General features: G+C 39.9%; 1 protein-coding gene across 1 annotated transcript in view; it reads left to right on the top strand.

Annotated features, from left to right (window-relative positions):
- The window catches only part of IL1RAPL1 (interleukin 1 receptor accessory protein like 1), a 674,106-nt gene that overhangs the window by 543,462 nt on the left and 110,468 nt on the right, over positions 1-20,176 (top strand). The gene's annotated exons all lie outside the window — the stretch shown is intronic.

Genomic DNA, 20,176 nt, shown 5'->3' with positions numbered 1-20,176 from the left:
AAACTAAGACTGTCTCCGCTTGAACTTAGACCTGTTTGGAATGAGCAAACAAGTCTACAGATGTTTGAAGGAACAGCGATATAGACAGAGTACATGGAAGTGGGAGCAACTTTGTACTATCCAAATAACCACTAAGGGGGGCAGTATGAGTGGAACCCAGAAAGGAAGGGGGGAGAAAATGTTTGAAGATGACTTCCGAACTCCTCTACAGACCAGATCTGGCAGTGAGTACCTTGTGAGCTATAGTAAGGATTTAGGATTTTACTCTGTTATATACTTTAGTATGGGCTTCCCTGGTGGCACAGATGGTAAAGAATCTGCCTGCAATGCGGGAGACCCAGGTTCAATCTCTGGGTTGGGAAGATCCCCTGGAGAAGGAAATGGCAACCGACTCCAGTATTCTTGCCTGGAGAATCCCATGGACAGAGGAGCCTGGCAGACTAAGTATAGTTGTGACCTAGTAATAGGTAGAATTCTATATTTAATACTTTACCTTTTTTCTTGTACATGACAGTTTTTAATAGCCAGAGGAAGTAATTGTGACATAATTCACTAATCACAAAATCAGATTATATTCTGATAGGCTCCAGCAAATTCCAGTAACTTAACTATCAAATATCTAAGTAATATTGGCTTTGGCCTGAACTGAGATTGATTGGTTCCTCCACCTTCAACACACAAGCATGCCTTTCCTTTTGTGTCTGCTTATAGAAAAATCTGTTCAGCTCCTTAAGCAGCACTATTCCGTATACAGTAGTACTGCTGATACACTCTGATACTCACACAAGATAACCCTGCCTATCAGTGAGACCAGAGGTCACACACTGTACAGTGAGAATTCCACACAAAGTCTAAAAGCTTTACTTGCTCATCAAAGTAGCAAACTGGTAGCAAAATGAATGAATCTGTTTCACCCTCCCCTGCTGGTCTCCACTAATGCTGACTCAAGAAACCAGAAAACGCTATCAAGAGGTGGCTGAAGAAATAGACTCAAAATTAATGAATGGCTTATTAAAATTTGCAATGTGTTATCATAGTTGCTAGAAGTGTGGTAGAAATAAGAAAATTATAATGGGATAAGAGGTCATATCTCTAACGACGTCTCTAGGTTAAGAAATAAAGGTCAAGTCTTAGAAAATGAAAGATAATGTTCTAATGGCTTTAAAACTGTGTAATTTGGTAGGGTCCTCTCAAGGAAATAAGTAATGCAAAGAAACATTATCGATGTGAGTTTGCCAGGAGATGCTCTATTTTTGTAATACTTGTCCCTCCCTCTACTGTGTACAATGTAAATATTTGCATTGTATATCCATCAATGAAACTAAAATCAACCATCCTCCAATTTCTGTCTCCATATGTGTATATATACTTTGTATACATATATATACAGTGAGTCCTGCTGGCAAGAAAAAGAACAAAAGAAACATGCAAGATTGTATCTTGCTCATTTTCCAATGCTCTTTCATTTTGCTTTTTATCTCATATTAAAATGTTCTATGTGACAAAAGAAAATTTCAGTTGTGTGAAATTAAACATCATAAGAAGACTGAGTCTTGATTTTAGAATCTTAGCTGTTACTTAGAACATATCACACCCTTTTCTAAGGGAGCACCTGCTAAGTTCATTTGATTACAATGTGGAAATCTCTGTAACACTTTAAGTAGATAAGGATAATCTAGAAATGTGAACTTGAGCAGAGGAATGATGACAGTTCCGTGCAATCAAGTTTGAAATATGCCTACAAAATCTTTGTTTTAATAAGGGCTATTGTAATCCAGTGAAAGTTGCTCAGTCATGTCCAACTGTTTGTGACCCCATGAACTATACAGTCCGTGGAATTCTCCAGACCAGAAAACTGCAGTAGGTAGCCTTTGAAGGAATCTATCCATATAGGCCACTAAATTCTCTTCAGAGACATTGTCACCATACAGTGATGCAGTTATACTGAGTGCCAGGGTTAGCATTGCAAACCCAGGGTTCTAGTTCTGCCTTTATTATTAGCAGGATGAGTGACCTCATGCAGGTGACTTAACCTCACTGTAATTCTGCTTCCTTAAACTTAAGCCTATATGCAGGTCAGGAAGCAACAGTTAGAACTGGACAGGGAACAACAGACTCGTTCCAAATGAGGAAAGGAGTACATCAAGGCTGTATATTGTCACCCTGCTTATTTAACTTATATGCAGAGTACATCATGAGAAACACTGGGCTGGAAGAAGCACAAGCTGGAATCAAGATTGCCGGGAGAAATATCAATAACTTCAGATATGCAGATGACACCACCCTTATGGCAGAAAGTGAAGAAGAACTAAAGAGCCTCTTGATGAAAGTGCAAGAGGAGAGTGAAAAAGTTGGCTTAAAGCTCAACATTCAGAAAACTAAGATCATGACATCCAGTCCCATCACTTCATGTGAAATAGATGGAGAAACAGTGGAAACAGTGTCAGACTTTATTTTTGGGGGCTCCAAAATCACTGCCTATGGTGATTGAAGCCATGAAATTAAAAGATGCTTATTCCTTGGAAGGAAAGTTATGACCAACCTAGATAGCATATTAAAAAACAGAAACATTACTTTGCCAACAAAGGTCCGTCTAGTCAAGGCTATGGTTTTTCCAGTAGTCATGTATGGATGTGAGAGTTGGACTATAAAGAAAGGTGAGTGTCGAAGAATTGATGCTTTTGAACTGTGGTGTTGGAGAAGACTTGCAAGTCCCTTGGACTGCAAGGAGATCCAACCAGTCCATCCTAAAGGAGATCAGTCCTGGGTGTTCATTGGAAGGACTGATGCTGAAGCTGAAACTCCAATACTTTGGTCACCTGATGCGAAGAGTTGACTCATTGGAAAAGACCCTGATGCTGGGAGGGATTGGGGGCAGGAGGAGAAGAGGACGACAGAGGATGAGATGGCTGGATGGCATCACTGACTCGATGGACATGAGTTTAAATAAACTCTGGGAGTTGGTGATGGACAGGGAGGCCTGGCGTGCTGTGATTCATGGGGTCGCAAAGAGTCAGACACGACTGAGCGACTAAACTGAACTGAACTGAACTGAAACTTAGACTGAGCTATGTGGGGAAGAAAAAAAACAGGAAAAAAACCCACATTGTCATTTTAGGCTGTATAAAATATGGAAAAAATTTCATTTTAAAACATCACCAATGTTATCAAAACCATATATCTAGATACCTACAAGTGATCTAAGTACAACTTATTCATATAGATGGTGTATCTAGACTACATATATACTTATGTGTCCTTTTGAATGTGAAAGGATTAGCCAGAGATGTAAATCCTGTCACTGAGGAAAGTTATATTCCATGAAGGAAAATATAAATCAGTCCTTTCAGTTTTAATTTTCTATCTCAATCTGCGCTATCTTTGGTTTGACATAGTTAAGTTTTTTATCCTATGAACAAAAGTGAAAACCTTATGATCTGAAGCCATTTTTTAGTTACTTCTCCCATGCTTTTTCATTCTATTTATAGTTTAATATGCAAATAAAATGTTTTAGGAAAATTATTGCCAAACTTATATATTTTGAAGTTTTATTTCATAAACATGATCCATTCTGTTCAACCATTACATACTTTATCTAAAATAATCTGATATAAAGAAAAGTAGATGCATGTTCCTGCCCAGTAGACATAATTCTTCATTAGAATTCAACCATTTATGAGTGAGCAGAAGTATATTTCACTGAAAAATGTGAAACTTATCATAAATTTTCAAATGATGGCAACTAACAGTAAAGAAAAGAAAGGCTATGAAAAAGAAGAAAAGCTATGACCAACCTAGACAGCATATTAAAAAGCAGAGACATTACTTTGCTGATAAAGGTCCGTCCAGTCAAAGCTATGGTTTTTCCAGTAGTCATACATGGATGTGAGATTTGGACTATAAAGAAAGCTGAGTGCCAAAGAATCGATGCTTTTGAACTGTGGTGTTGGAGAAGACTCTTGAGAGTCCCTTGGACTGCAAGGAGGTCCAACGAGTCCATCCTAAAGGAAATCAGTCCTGAATGTTCATTGGAAAGACTGATGCTGAAGATGAAACTCCAATACTTTGGCCACCTGATGCAAAGAACTGACTCATTGGAAAAGACCTTGATGCTGGGCAAGATTGAAGGCAGGAGGAGAGGGGACAACAGAAGCTGAGATGGTTGGATGGCATCATCGACTTGATGGACATGAGTTTGAGCAAACTCTGGGAGTTGGTGATGAACAGGGAAGCCTGGTGTACTGCGGTCCATGGGGTCACAAAGAGTCTGACATGACTGAGCAATGGAACTGAACTGAACAGTAACCAAGACTCTTGCAGAAGAATGTACCAGTTAGGTCGTAGGAGAATGAACACCTATTATCATGCATGTAAATGAAAATTGTTAACTCAGCCTCATAATCTATATGATCTGTGTATTTTCCTCCACTTTGGGTTATCTCCAGTTTAATTATTTTTGGTCATACCTTTTCACTGGAACTAATATATGCTCCTGGTTCCTTCCTAATCTTCTGTGGCTAAAACTTTCTAGATGCTATGTGGAAAACTAAAATCAAGTCAACACATCTGTGAGTTGAAACTTTTTTTTCTTTTCTCTAATAGAGCAAGAGTATATTTTATTATTTTATCCCCAAAGGAATAGCCCTTTTGACATATGTGTAGACCCTCTCACCTCAGGGATTTCAAATAGTGGCACATAAGATGTTGGTGATACAGACTTTATATAAAAGGCAAAAGCAACTTTTGTTTGTATTTAATATTATTTTTATTTGGGATACTTTAGCCATGTTTTTCATGGAAGCAATAAAGTTTGATAGAAGTTGGACCAAACAGAGACTGGACCAATGTAAAGAAAACTGTGCTGTGGTCTGGACTATACCACTGACTTATCATGTACCTCCAGTTTACTGTCCTTAAAATAAGAACATCAAAACTTGCTTTTGTCATCCTCATGAGGATAACTGCAAGAAAAACTATAGTAAGCTGCTAGAAAAATCTTTTATTTTTAAGAGAAAGTACAATTTGATCTTTGTTGCTATATTATGAAATTCTCACTCATATCTCGATTTATATTAAACTTTTAAAATGTACCTGAATATTGCTAGCCTGCCTCGAGGCCTGCCTCTGATACCAGAAACTTGAAGACTTGTCCCAGTTATACAATCTGTATTTTCTGAGATGTAGTAGTAAGACAGGAACTTGTCTAGGTGCTGGAATGCCTGATGACCAAGAATAAACAGTTCCTCTAACAGTTTGTATTTCATGGAGTAGACAGAACTCTGTACTCTATATAATGAACCATTTTTTTCTCAGGTATTGATAAGTACTCTTAAGAGAAGAATGCTGTATATTGAATAGGAAGTGTCAGGAGAAGGGGATACTTCGGTATAGAGAGATAAGAGAAGATCTTTCTGAGATGTGTGACCTGAGAGTTGAGACCTGACAATTGAAAACAACTGAGCAATCCAAAGGTCTTAGAGACAAACATTCCAGGCAAAGGAACAAAAGGGCCTAAGACTCCTGAGACCTGAAGGAGCTTGGCAAGATGGAGGAACCTGAGGCTTACTGGACTGGACAGAAGTGAAGTGGGCCAAGAGCATTGGATCAGATTGGAGAGACAGCCAGAGGCCAGATCAGATGAGACCTTGCCGGTCAGGACAAGGTGTTTGCTTTTTTTTCTTAGTCCAAAGGAAAGCCATTGGGGAAATCTGCACATTGTTAAAACGAATTTCCTCAACATGACAGAATCGGGGCGGGGAGTGTTTACTCAGCATATTATCTAGAAAACTTCACCCCAATTCTTCTATGGCTTTCTCTGTCTCTTTCCTAACAAGAGTGAAATGGTTCCATTGCCTTCCCCACTCCTCCGCCCCCACAAACACCTTCCTCTTTGGCATTGGTGTACCTATTTTCAGCCCTCCTGGCTGAGGATAGTTCATTGGGAATATAGTTTCTCTTCTCAACTCTTCTTCTTGCAATGAGAATCCTCATACTTTTCAAAATGGGAAAAATTCAGGTGAGTAGAATTCTTCCATTCTACATACAATCTACCTACTTAAGCCTTTGCCCAAGGGCATGGTATTTATTTGTACATTCAAGAGTACTTCCTGTTCCTAGCCTTGTGGAACTCTTCTTTTGGATTTTTCTCAAGGGCCTTTGGAGATGCTTCCAGGTTAGGCACGATCATGTATTTCAAAATTTGGTCCATCAGTTCTAGGACCTCGCACATGTGCCAACTATCTGTGCCAAATCTCATTCGGGTTTAATCAAGACCCCACCAAGGCCTATCCAAGGAACAAGAAGATGTGATTACTTTATGAAAAGACTCAAGGTATTGGGTTGGCCAAAAAAATTTTGTTTGGGTTTTTCCATAAGCTTTTGGCCAAACATTTTTGGCAAACCACTACAAGATCACCACAAGTGAGCTGGTGTAGGTCATCCTCTCACTTGCTGGAGTTCACAAGGTGGTCTAGGGTGGGTGGCAGCTGTGGAGGGCAGGACAAGAATATAGTAACCTTCCAGAGGGCCCATAATTTCATTGAGTTAGACAAGGCTGTGGCCCATGTGATCAGTTTGGTTAGTTTTCTGTGACTGTGGTTTTCATTCTGTCTGCCCTCTGATGGATAAGGATAAGAGGCTTATGGAAGCTTCCTGATGGGAGACACTGAGGAGGAAACTGGGTCTTGTTCTGATGGGTGGGGCCATGCTCAGTAAATCTTTAATCCAATTTTCTGTGTTTCTTCCCTCTTGTTTGACCTGAGGCCAAACTATGGTGGAGGTAATGAAGATAATGGCACCTCCTTCAAAAGGTCCCATGCACTCACTGCTGCACTCAGTGCCCCCAACCCTGCATCAGACAACCATCAACCCATGCCTCCACTGGAGACTCCTGGACACTCACGGGCAAGTCTGGGTCAGTCTCTTGTGGGGTCACTGCTCCTTTCTCGTGTGTCCAGGTGCGCACAAGGTTCTGTTTGTGCCTTCTAAGAGTCTGTTTCCCCAGTCCTGTGTAAGTTCTGGTGGCTCTATGGTGGGGTTAATGGCGACCTCCCCCAAGAGGGCTTATGCCATACCCAAGTCTGCTGCACCCAGAGCCCCTGCCCCTACAGCAGTCCATTGCTGACCCGTACCTTTGCAGGAGACACTCAAACACAGTTCTGTCCAAGTCTCTGTAGCGTCTCTGGGTCCTGGTGCACACAAGGTTTGTTGGAGCCCTCTGAGCGTCTCTGGCAGGTAAGGGGTTTGATTCTAAACATGATTTTGCCCCTGCTACCATATTTCTTGGGCTTCCCCTTTGCCCTTGGACATGGGGTATCTTTTTTTGGTGGGATCCAACATTCTCCAGTCGAACGTTGTTCAGCAGCGAGTTGTAGTTTTGGAGTTCTTACAGGAGAAGATGAGCACACGTCCTTCTACTCCACCATCTTAAAAGTCACTGTAAACATGGACATCACCAGATGGTCAATATTAAAATCAGATTGATTATATTCTTTGCAGCCAAAGATGGAGAAGTTCTATACAGTCATCAGAAACATGACCAGGAACTGACTGTGGCTCACATCAGGAACTCCTTATTGCCAAATTCAGACTTAAATTGAAGAAAGTAGGGAAAACCACTAGACCATTCAGGTATGACCTAAATCAAATCCCTTACAATTATACAGTGGAAGTGACAAATAGATTCAAGGGATTAGATCTGATAGACAAAGTGCCTGAAGAACTATGGACAGAGGTTCATGACATTGTACAAGAGGCAGGGATCAAGACGATCCCCAAGACAAGGAAATGCAAAAAGGCAAAATGATTGTCTGAGGAGGCCTTACAAATAGCTGAGAAAAGAAGAGAAGCTGAAGGCAAAGGAGAAAAGGAAAGATGTACCCATTTCAATGCAGAGTTCCAAAGAATAGCAAGGAGAGATAAGAAAGTCTTCCTCAGTGATGAATGCAAAGAAATAGAGTAATATAATAGAATGGGAAAGACTAGAGATCTCTTCAAGAAAACTAGAGATACCAAGGGAACATTTCATGCAAAGATGGGCACAATAAAAGACAGAAATGGTATGGACCTAACAGAAGCAGAAGATATTAAGAAGAGGTGGCAAGAATACACAAAAGAACTATACAAAAAAGATCTTCATGACCCAGACAACCACGATCGTGTGATCACTCACCTAGATAGAACCAGACATCCTGGAATGTGAAGTCAAGTTGGCCTTACGAAGCATCACTATGAACAAAGCTAGTGGAGGTGATGGAATTCCAGCTGAGCTATGTCAAATCCTAAAAGATGATGCTGTGAAAGTGCTGCACTCAATATGCCAGCAAATTTGGAAAACTCAGCAGTGGCCACAGGACTGGAAAAGGTCAGTTTTCATTCCAATCCCTAAGAAAGGCAGTGCCAAAGAATGTTCAAACTGCCACACAATTGCACTCATCTCACATGCAAGCAAAGTAATGCTCAAAATTCTCCAAGCCAAGCTTCAACAGTACGTGAACCATGAACTTTCAGATGTTCAAGCTGGTTTCAGAAAAGGCAGAGGAACCCAAGATCAAATTGCCAACATCCATTGGATCATTGAAAAAGCAAGAGAGTTCCAGAAAAACATCTACTTCTGCTTTATTGCTACACCAAAGCCTTTGACTGTGTGGATCACAACAAGGTGTGGAAAATTCTTAGAGATGAGAATATCAGATCACCTGACCTGCCTCCTGAGAAATCTGCATGCAGGTCAAGAATAAATGGTTAGAACTGGACATGGAACAAGAGACTGGTTCCAAATCAGGAAAGTAGTACGTCAAAGCTGTATATTGTCACCCCGCTTATTTAACTTATATTCAGAGTACATCATGCGAAATGCTGGGCTGGATGAAGCACAAGCTGGAATCAAGTTTGCTGGGAGAAATATCAATAACCTCAGATATGCAGATGACACCACCCTAATGGCAGAAAGCGAAGAAGAACTAAAGAGCCTCTTGATGAAGGTGAAAGAGGAGAGTGAAGAAGTTGGCTTAAAGCTCAACATTCAGAAAATGAAGATCATGGCATCTTGTCCCGTTACTTCATGGCAAATAGATGGGGAAACAATGGAAACAGTGAGAGACTTTATTTTGGGGGGCTCCAAAATCACTGTAGATGGTGACTGCAGCCATGAAATTAAAAGACGCTTATTCCTTGGAAGAAAAACTATGACCAACCTAGACAGCATATTAAAAAGCAGAGACATTACTTTGCCAACAAAGGTCCTTCTTGTCAAGGCTATGAATTTTCCTGTAGTCATGTACGGATGTGAGAGTTGGACCATAAAGAAAGCTGAGTGCCGAAGAATTGATGCTTTTGAACTGTGGTGTTGGAGAAGACTCTTGAGAGTCCCTTGGACTGCAAGGAGATCCAACCAGTCCATCCTAAAGGAAATCAATCCTGAATATTCATTGGAAGAACTGATGCTGAAGCTGAAACTCCAATACTTTGGCCACCTGTTGTGAAGAACTGATTCATTTGAAAAGACCCTGATGCTGGGAAAGATTGAAGGTGTGAGGAGAAGAGGATGACAGAGGATGAGATGGTTGGATGGCATCACCGACTCAATGGACATGAGTTTGAGTAAGCTCTGAGAGTTGGTGATGGACAGGGAGGCCTGGCATGCTGCAGTCCATGGGATCACAAAGAGTCTGACACAACTGAGCAACTGAACTGAATTCCAGAGGACATTTACATCATCACTGCTCACAGGGGCTGTGTTGATTTGGGGTCCTTAGCCTTCAAGCAGCTAGGGCACAGCTTCATCCCTATAGAGTTTTCAGTTGGCTCTGCACACCTTTCTCTTCTTCAGACTTGAGCAGCTTTGCAGACAGTGCAAATATTGCCCATGTTCTTTCATTCAATGAAGTCTAAGGTTACTCAATAATACCTGACTATTCATCATTCCCCTAATAATTTGAACTTCCCACCTTCCAAACTCAGTCTACTGTGCCCTCCTGGGTAGCCCTTCATGGGCATTCTCCCAGTTCTTTACATGTAGAATAGAACTTCCACCTTCTTTTTCTTCTCTCTGAGATGAAATTAGGAATTTGACATCTGAGTCCTAATGTCTGTCCACATCACTATGCTACCTTGCTTTAAGTCAGTAAGAATATATGCCACCAAAGTTGTAGTTTTTATCAGTCTCTTTGGGAATACTGGGGAGATTGCCTAAAAAAATCTAGATGATCTTTCACATAGGCACTTTTCAGTACTTCTAACTTTAAAATCATCTTGGCCCAGATTTCTATATAGCTCTGGTTGTGTTTTTAAGACCATCAGGGCTCCTGCCTCATATATCATGCCACTTTCTACCTGTGTCTATGGGATAAGTCAGTCATGATGAAAATACACAATTAGCTTAGCATTTTATCTAACTTGTGGCTAGGTACCTTTGGTCAACCCTGAGCAAGTAGCCCTAAATATCACTTGATTATATAGTTGTGTTATGTTGTGTTACTTGCTCAGTTGTATCTGGTTCTTTGCAACCCCATGGACTGTAGCCTTCCAGGCTCCTCTGTTCATGAGATTTTCCAGGCAAGAATACTGGAGTCGGTTGCCATTTCCTTCTCCAGGGGATCTTCCCAACCCCGGGATTGAACCCACATCTCCCGCATTGCAGGCAGATTCTTTACCATCTGAACTACCAGGGAAAATATAGTAAATATATAGAAAATATAGTACTGCCCCAAAAGGCCTATTGATCCACCCATAAAAACAAAAAGCTAGATTCAATTCCAGATTCCTAAAACATAGATTCTATGGAGGGTTTTGTCCTTATTTTTTTAGTTTTCTGCCCCATTATTAAATTTCACAAATATCCAATTAAGGAGGGTTTTAATCAATGCATCATACTGAAATTATCTTAAGAATCCTTCTTTAGGTATTTATGACTCCCTCTGAAGTTCCCTCTTGAAATCAGTCCCTCAAATTTCTCACCTTCTCTGTTATCTGGACCCCTCCAAGCTCAACTCCATTGTCTGTGCACAGTTCTGCTCAGTTAAGCCTTGATCTGCATACAGGTTATGCTCTGACATGCATCTACTCATGGGAACTTTGGGTTCTTTTCTGTTCTGACTGATTTTCTGGTGAGCCATTTCTTTTTTTTTTTAATATTTATTTATTTATATGGCTGTATCAGGTCTTAGATGAAGCATGAGAATTCTTAGTTGTGGCATGTGGGAATCTAGTTCCCTGACCAGGGATTGAACCCAGGTCCCCTGTGTTGGGAATACAGAGTCTTAGCCAGTGGATCACCAGGGAAGTCTCATGACTCACCTCCACAACTCTGGTAAAGAAAAAATTAAAATAATAATAAAAATAAGAATCCTTTCTTGGCTATTGCTTATTGCTAGCACAAGGTTCTGTTTAATTCAACAAATATGTATGGACTGCCTAATGAATATTATGGATGGCAATAATGAGAATTACAAGGTATTCTTAAAACACTGTTAAGCTCTTCAAATATTTTAGCCTGAGCTGTTTGCTTCAATTCAAATTCACACAGAGGCTGCTCTTGAAAAATTTCCCACAAGCCCAGCGACCACTCCTCAGATTTATAGCAATGAAAACATAAATGAAGCCACTCACTTAGGGGCGACCAAGCTGTGGAGAAGTGATGAATGCCAAGCCAGGTTGCCAGAAACTGATTTATAAACCAGAATGCTGATTCATCAAATGAAATGGGAGATGAATCTGCTAAGATAACTGGCATCAATCACTTGAACAGGGCACACTCCCTGTTAATGAATAAGTCCATTGAAGAGACTAAATTGCAGATCTGAAGGCTTCTTGAGACAGGTAATTAGAAAGAAGAGGAAGGAATGTTAAGAGACATTCTTTTAAACTCAGGTTGCTCAGACACTGTGTTCCTCCTAATCCTGAGGGTTTTATGATCTGAAAGTCAGGCAGCTGACACTGCCAGTTCTTACCTTTCAGGTGGTTTTTGTCCCTTCTCCATTCAGGCCACCACCCTTGTCTTGAGACAACAAAGTCCCAATACTGTTAGAAAGATTTAGGTTAGAGCTTACTTTGCATTCATGATGCTTAGTCTCTTCTGTTTTTAGGAGACAAACTAGAGAATTCAGTACAAATATCTGAGGAGCACCTTAAACTCATCTACCATTTTTAAAAAATCTATTTTATTGAAGTATAGTTGATTTCCATTGTTGTGGCAGTTTCTGACATACAGCAAAGTGATTTGTTATATATAACAGTTTGCATCTACTAATCCCAGACTCCCACTCCATCCTTCTTCCAAGCCCCCTCACATTCGGCCACCATGAGTCTGTTCTCTAGGTCTGTGATTCTGCTTCTGTTTCATAGATAGGTTCATTTGTGTCATATTTTTAGATTCCATATGTGAGTGATATCATATAGTATGTGTCTTTCTCTGTCTGACTTGCTTCACTTAGTATGATCATCTCTAGGTCCATCCATGTTGCTGCAAATGGCATTCAATCAGTCAGTTTAGTCACTCAGTCGTGTCCAACTCTTTGTGACTCCATGGACTGCAGCACGCCAGACTTCCCTGTCCATCACCAACTCCCGGAGCTTGCTCAAACTCATGTCCATCGAGTCGGTGATGCCATCCAACTATCTCATCCTCTCTTGTCCCCTTCTCCTCCTGACTTCAGTCCTTCCCAGCATCAGGGTCTTTTCCAATAAGTCAGTTCTTCACATCAGGTGACCAAAGTATTGGAGCTTCAGCTTTAGCATCAGTCTTTCCAATGAATATTCAGGCAAATGGCTTTATTTCCTTCTTTTTATAGCTGAACAATATTCCATTTCATTTATGTATCACATCTTCTTTATCCATTCATATGTTCATGGACATTTAGGTTGCTTCCATTTCTTGGCTACTGTAAATAGTGCTTCAGTGAACATTGGGGTACATATATGTTTTCAAAGTATGGTTTTCTCCAGATATAGGCCCAGGAGTTGGATTGCTGGATAATATGATAGCTTGATTTTTATTTTTTTAAGGAAGCTCCATACTATTCTCCATAGTGGCTGTACCAATTTATATTTGCACCAACAGTGTAGGAGGATTCCTTTTTCTCACACCCTCTGCAGCATTTATTATTTGTAGACAGTTTAATGATGGCCCTTCTGACTGGTGTGAGTTGATACCTCATTGTACTTTTGCTTTGCATTTCTCTAATAATTAGCAATGTAGAGCATCTTTTCATGTGCCTATTTATCAGCTGCTTTTTATGTAGACCATTTTTTTCATTTATTTTTATTAGTTGGAGGCTAATTACTTTACAATATTGTGGTGGTTTTTGCCATACATTGACATGAATCAGCCATGGGTGTACATGTGTTCCCCCTCCTGAACCCCCCTCCCACCTCCCTCCCCATCCCATCCCTCTGGGTCTTCCCAGTGCACCAGCCCTGAGCACTTGTCTCATGCAGACCATTTTTACAGTGAGTTATTTCAACAAATGGATAACCATGTCTGTTTCAGCTTAATGCTTATTAGCTTTAATTTTCAAAAAGTGGCCATCTTTCCCATTCAGTTTAGCAACTACTTAATAAGCTCCTTGAGAGCAAGAAAACTCTTGGGAGGAAACAGAAATAAGCAAAACAATCCTCTATAGAAATTTACAGAAAGGTTCAAGCAATAACAATAGTGACACAAGTTGGAAATAATTATGGCACAGAATTAAGAAATCACATAAGACAGTCTTTTCCAGAAAATGAGATCGTCACGCATCTGAGTGTGAGAATGGGGTGAGTTTTGAGCTGGACCTTCTGAGACGCATAGTTTTTTGCCAAGAGGAATGGGAAAGAGGCTGCTCTGCACAGTCGAAGAGAGCTTGGTAAGCCACATTCTAGAATGAGAACAGCCCCAGGCACATTCAGAGACAGGTGATAGCACGGACCATATTTGAAGACTATAAGGAGGACACATGTTGGGTTGGCCAAAAAGTTTGTTTGGGTTTTTCCATAAGATGTTGTAGATATTATATGGAAAAACCTGAACAAACTTTTTGGCCAACCCAATATAAGACCTGCCCTGCCAATTCTATTATGGCTATCAAAAGTCTAAACAAACAAAAAACACCCCCCAAAACACTAACCCCAGTTGTAACCACAAGTAAGTTAGCTTTTATATTTTTTACTTTTCTGGGTAACACCTGAATTTGAAAAGACAGGACAATTAAAAGATAAGTATTAAGGCAATAACATAACATTTAGTGATTAAATAAATTTGTTGGGAGCAACTTGATTATAACTAGTCATCAAATGTTGACCCATAATTAACCATCATTCCTCAAAAGTCTATTGTTAGTAAAATGAAACATGCACAATTAATATAAAGCCTTTAATTTCTGAAATTCTGGCAGTCCTGTTCAGCTCCAGAGTGCCTGGTCATATGTCATTTTCTATTGTGTAATTTCACTCAGAGGTGCTGTATTTTTTGTTTAATTGGTGAGAAATCAATAGTTAATCAGAAGAGAGTTGGAACTGTTAAATGGCAAGATTATTTTTAATTCATTTGTTTTAACTAATTAAAAATGAATAACTTATTTTCTTTTTATCTGTGTCATATAAATGATGGAAAGGAATCTCACTATATCTAACGTAGGACTTTTTTTCTGAGTCTTCTCTCATCCTCCTTCCAAATTTCTGAGGTATAAAAATGACTTTCTGCCTTCACATAAATTGCCCCTGAAATGTTTCTATAGTTTAGTGACAGCCATCTTCCACTTACTTCCAGGAGAAAGACTCTATTCACGCACTGTTCAGGCTCTTTCACTGGCTTGAGCAGCTTGCAACAGGGAAAAGAATGTGACATTATCAGACTTTCTTGTGGCTTTTACTGTCTACTGTCTTCCAGTAACACATACTCATACCTAAGTGCTGAGGGGTGAGAAGATGGAGTGAAGAGGCCAGAATGAATTGACCTCATGGAGACAGGGGCTTTCTAAGATGAAGTAGGAAAGGTGTTGATGAGGTAGGAACCACTTTAGGAATAAATGTTTCATATGATGTATATATTTTATTTTAATTCATTCTTGATTCAGCTCAAAGTAAAAAAAAAAAATATTGGAAGAATGTTATTCTATGTGGTCATTAGAATTGGCAAGCCACCCCGGGGCAGGACTGTGGGCTGATCAGATTCTGAAATGCAGTGGCCTCACTTGCCTCCCAAATTTCTGTTCTTACTCTGACTTCAGCCTGTGACTTACTTCTCTACCATTAGATCAATTTTCTAACTTATCTAATAGAACTATACATTCTTGGTATTAGAGTAATGATTAAAGTAATGCCATGTATAAAACATTAGCACAATGCCTGGCACAGAGTAATCAGGCAATCCAACATCATGGATTGATAAGAGATATCAATCTCTTAAGAGATGATAAAAATAGATGTTGTTTTCTTTATAGCACCTATTTCTTTGGTGTAGGTGGTTGTATACCTCTTTTATAAAAAATATGTCTTCATAGACTATGGGGAACCCATTGCTGTTTCTGGAACACAATGTAAATAGATCCGTCATCATGCACAGTGGAGAAATAGAAGAATTTGGGAACTGGCATCCAAACCATTGAATCATGAAGACATTATTAGTATAGGAATTTCCAGCTAGCAAATTTCTCTCTCTGAGAAGGATGTCCTTTCATGTCAGTACAGGAGGAGATTACCCATTAATTTTTTAGAGACAAACAGTAAGCATCCACTGGAATTCACCTACCACCAAGTATAGATAGTATGTCCGTGTATGTGTCCACACGCAGGTACAGCACCTACCCTGTACGCTCATATGACGTGGGATGGGAGAGGGATTTGTTGATGAATTCTTATATCTTTAAACACACTTGAAAGCTCTTGAGAGAGTTATCTTTTATTTTATCTTAAAAGTTATCTTAAAAGCTTTCACTACAAAAATGGTAATTATGTGAGGGGATGCAGGTGTTAACTAACATCATATTGGTGATCATTTTACAATATATTCATGTATCAAATCATTTGTCTACCTTAACTTTACACAATGCTTTATGTCAAAAATATGTCAATAAAGCTAGAAAAATAAAAATAACTACATATATATATGTATATATATATTTTATAAATATATATATATACATATATATATATATATGTTCGAGTCCCCTAGGTTTGATTTTAGAAAATACTAGTCAGCACACTTAAGCTACTCTCTTGAATTCTTTCTCTTGAGTCTTGAGATCAAGCTCAGAGTCGCTGATGTGCTGGTAACTCTTCCAACTTCCTAAAAGTACTTCACAGAGGAAAGGGGGCAACGTTGAAGTCGATCAGCTTCTCCTGAGGGTCTTGGACAAGTTGTGGTTCAGAAATCAAAATTATTAGAATGCAGTAAAATAATAGGTTGTATCTGTATCATGTATGACATTCCCTCCTAAGAGAACTCAGGGGCAGAATCCCATAATCAGAGTACTATTTCTGCAGCAAAACATATGACTATTCACACTAAGTATGATTTTTTAAAAGATCATAAATAGCCTTAAGCAGTTTCAAGGACATTTCTGCCACCAAATGAGTTATATTACTGAAATGCAGCTTTCAGTTTTTAGACATTCTAGGAATTCTGAATTACAGGTAAGGAATTGCGGATCCATAGGTGAATTCAACTATCCAGGGAATCAGTATAAGACTGGCATTCCTCTCTGTTTTTCCACAGCCCTTAAGATTGGAAATTACTACTAGAATAGCCCTATATCTTGTAGTTTAATCAAGATGGAGAATTTGTGAATTATGTAATCACAGACATGCATGCATGCTCAATCCCTCAGTCGTGTCCGACTCTTTTGCTACCCCATGGACTGTAGCCCACCAGGCTCCTCTATCCATGAGATTTCCCAGGCAAGAATACTGGAGTGGGTTGCCATGCCTTCCTCCAGGGGATCTTCCGAACCCAGGGATTGAACCTGCATCTCCTGCAGATCCTAATTTGGCAGGCGGATTCTTTACCACTGAGCACCTGGGAAGCCCCAATCACAGACATAAGCACCTAAAAATTCATATACATATTGCATTATATTTATTGTCCTGTATAGTTCTTCTTTTAGCAGCATTTGCCAATGCATCCCAGTAGCCCCACTTGAACTAATATAAATTGCTTGCCTAGCCCAATGCAAACATCTAAATCATTGAAAAAAGACTTGGAAACCACAGCTGGAAATTAGACATCTATCTCTGCAACGAGATATTATTATGCAAAGAGAAAATGAGTTGAATACTTGAATCTGGAGCCCCTCTCAGCTTCACTTGAAATAATTCTGCCTGAAAATTGCATAACATGAGTTCACTGATAAGAAAAGCAATGGGTTTTTACTAAAATAAGTATGTCTAAATTTAAACTACCTTTCAGATTTCAAATGGTGTAAGGGAAAAAGTCCCTCAAAGGTTTAAAACCTACTGAAAACAAGAAAAGAAATGCAGAATAAGAATAAAGCAAGCCAAATCTCTACATCTATATCCGATTTATATTTAACAATCCACCTATCTATTCATCTAGCTAGCTAGTTCTCATATTTTATTCAAGCCACTGTTAAAATGCAGTGTTATCAATGGAAAGCTAAAGACAGTTGCTTCCTTTCAAGTAAAATCTAACTTTTCTGTATGGAGAACACCATCTTATGCCTCCTGCATCTTCCGTCTATCAAAAAAAAATTATATACCTACTGATGCTCCAAATGTGACTTTGTAAAGCTTTGAATCTAGGAGGGGCACCAGATATCCCCTTCTATTAGAAGAACTTACAATCTAGTTAGAAAAGATGCTACTAGGGCCATGTGAATTGAAAGGGCACACAATATGCCATAAAGTGTTATGCCCATGATAAGAGTTGCTTGATTATCAAGCATTCACATTCACAGCTAGTACCTCAGAACCCTTATTTTCTCATTTGGATTCTGTTCACATCCAGAGACCACATGTGCCTTGGTGGAGAAAAAAGTTTTATTACACTGAAACATGAAATGACCACTTTGCAGGTCTGAAACATGGGCAGTTTCATACGGTGCACTGTAACCAAATCAAGATGACTTGATTTGAAATCTCTTGCCCTAGGTCAGTTCCCTTTTGTTCCTCCTCTAACCTTGATCCTGGACATTTTGTCCTAGGGCAACAGCCACTCCCTACTGTGAGTTAGTCCCTAAAATCTTTGTGTTTCCAGATCTCCTGAATACTAACTTCTTAACCTGGAGTTTGGCCATTGCCTAGGCATCTGGCCAATGGGCTCTTATCTGCCAACTCTTCTCTCCAGACTTGCAGGACCCTGAGAGTGAGTGCTTTCTTAAATCTTCTTCCCTAGGCACCTTGTTGGACTCAGCCTAGTTCCAGCCCTGCATGACATCATACTTGATCATCAATCTAGAGTTGTCTGAATTCAGCCATCAGAATTCAATTGAAAAGGTCTCGATCCTAGGGAGATATTTTTCACCCTAATCGCATTACCTCCTCTGCTGCATTTGACCCTGTGAGTCACTCTGTCCTTCCCGAGATTCTTTTCTTTTATAAATTATCATGAAGTAGCTGCCTTTGTTCTTTGTTTTTGGTCCTTTGTTCATTTGTTACTCTAACCAAACAATTGCCGCTCACCTCTTGGAGCTCCCAAGGCTTGGTCTCCTGTCCTCTCCCCTTTTTAAACTCTCTCTGGACAGTGACATCCCAAAATGGCTTTGACTATCAACTGTGTGCTGATGGCTCTCTTAATGCCACTTCTCGTCCAGACATCTACTCTCCACTGCCATCTAGACCTGGAGATGCCACAAGGGTCACAGATTCAACTCTTCCTCTTCTTCCAGTGCTTACTTTCTTTTTTAAAAAAAACATCGATTTATTTATTTGGCCATGCCTGGTCTTAGTTTTAGCATGTGGGATCAAACTCAGGCCCCAAACTCAGGTGTATTTGGAGCACAGAGTCTCAGGCACTGGACCATCAGGGAAGTCCCATCTTCCAGTGAATTCTTTTTCAGTTGGTGACGCTATGCGTGCATGTGTGCTAAGTCACTTCAGTCATGTCCAACTCTTTGAGACCCCATGGACTGTAGCCCACCAGACTCCTCTGTCCATGGAATTCTCCAGGCAAGAATACTGGAGTGGGTTGCCATAGCATCCTCCAGGGGATCTTCCCAACCCAGGGATCGAACCTGCGTCTCTTCTGTCTCCTGAATTGGCAGGTGGATCCTCTACCACTCGCACCTCCTGGGAAGCCCAGGTGATGATATACAGTCACCTAAATTAGGACTTTGGTGTTCATCTCTGATCCCTCTTTCTTGCTTCCCCATGGACCAATCCACTACCAAGTTTTTTCTTTCTCTTTTAGTTAAGGATTTCTTAAAACTGTTTATTCCTCCCCATCTTTTCTAAAATGGAGTGGGGTTTTTTTTGCAATGAAGTTCACTGTAGTTTACCCAAAGTCCTTCTTCTATAAGACCTCTGAATGTGATATTTGCCCATTCCTCTGACAATAGCATCAGAAACATCTAGAAACTGATGTCATGATAGCATCAATGATTTTCATACCCCCTCGTATAAACATAATTTCCACATAAGAAAATATTTTCCATATTGATTCTTATTACACATGTTAAAAATTGAGATAAAATACTTGTGCTTTTAAAACAATTTTGAACAGTGTTTCTATAAGAGGTAAAGATACACCATACGCAGTGATTCCAATTGCCATTTGCTTTTTACTATAAAACTCTATTAAATCTAAATCTCTAGGGATAGAACCCAGGCATCTGCAATTTAATAAGTGCCCAAAGAAGTTCTAACATATAATCACAGTGGATAATCATGTCCCAACAGATTTGGAAGAGAGATGGCAGGGAAGACTTTAACAAATAATTTGAGACGAAGTAGATATGTCATCAGACTTCCATGGTGACTCAGATGGTAAAGAATCTACCTGCAATAAAGGAGACACTGGTTCAATCTTTGGGTCAGGAAGATCCACTGGAGAAGGAAATGGCAACCCACTCCAGTATTCTTGCCTGGAGAATTCCATGGACAGAGGAGCCTGGAGGGCCATAGTCCATGGGGTCGCAAAGAGTCAGACAAGACGGAGTGACTAAGACACACTCAGGTATATCACCTTCGGCTCGTGTTACCTACCCAGCCAATCCTGCTAAAATTGGTAGGAATATGGCAGCCAGAA

The sequence above is a fragment of the Dama dama genome, chromosome X, assembly GCF_033118175.1.
Source record: "Dama dama isolate Ldn47 chromosome X, ASM3311817v1, whole genome shotgun sequence".
In the NCBI taxonomy this organism is placed as follows: domain Eukaryota; kingdom Metazoa; phylum Chordata; class Mammalia; order Artiodactyla; family Cervidae; genus Dama; species Dama dama.
Note: the sequence above shows the minus strand (reverse complement) of the source record. Positions and strands in the feature narration are given on the sequence as shown.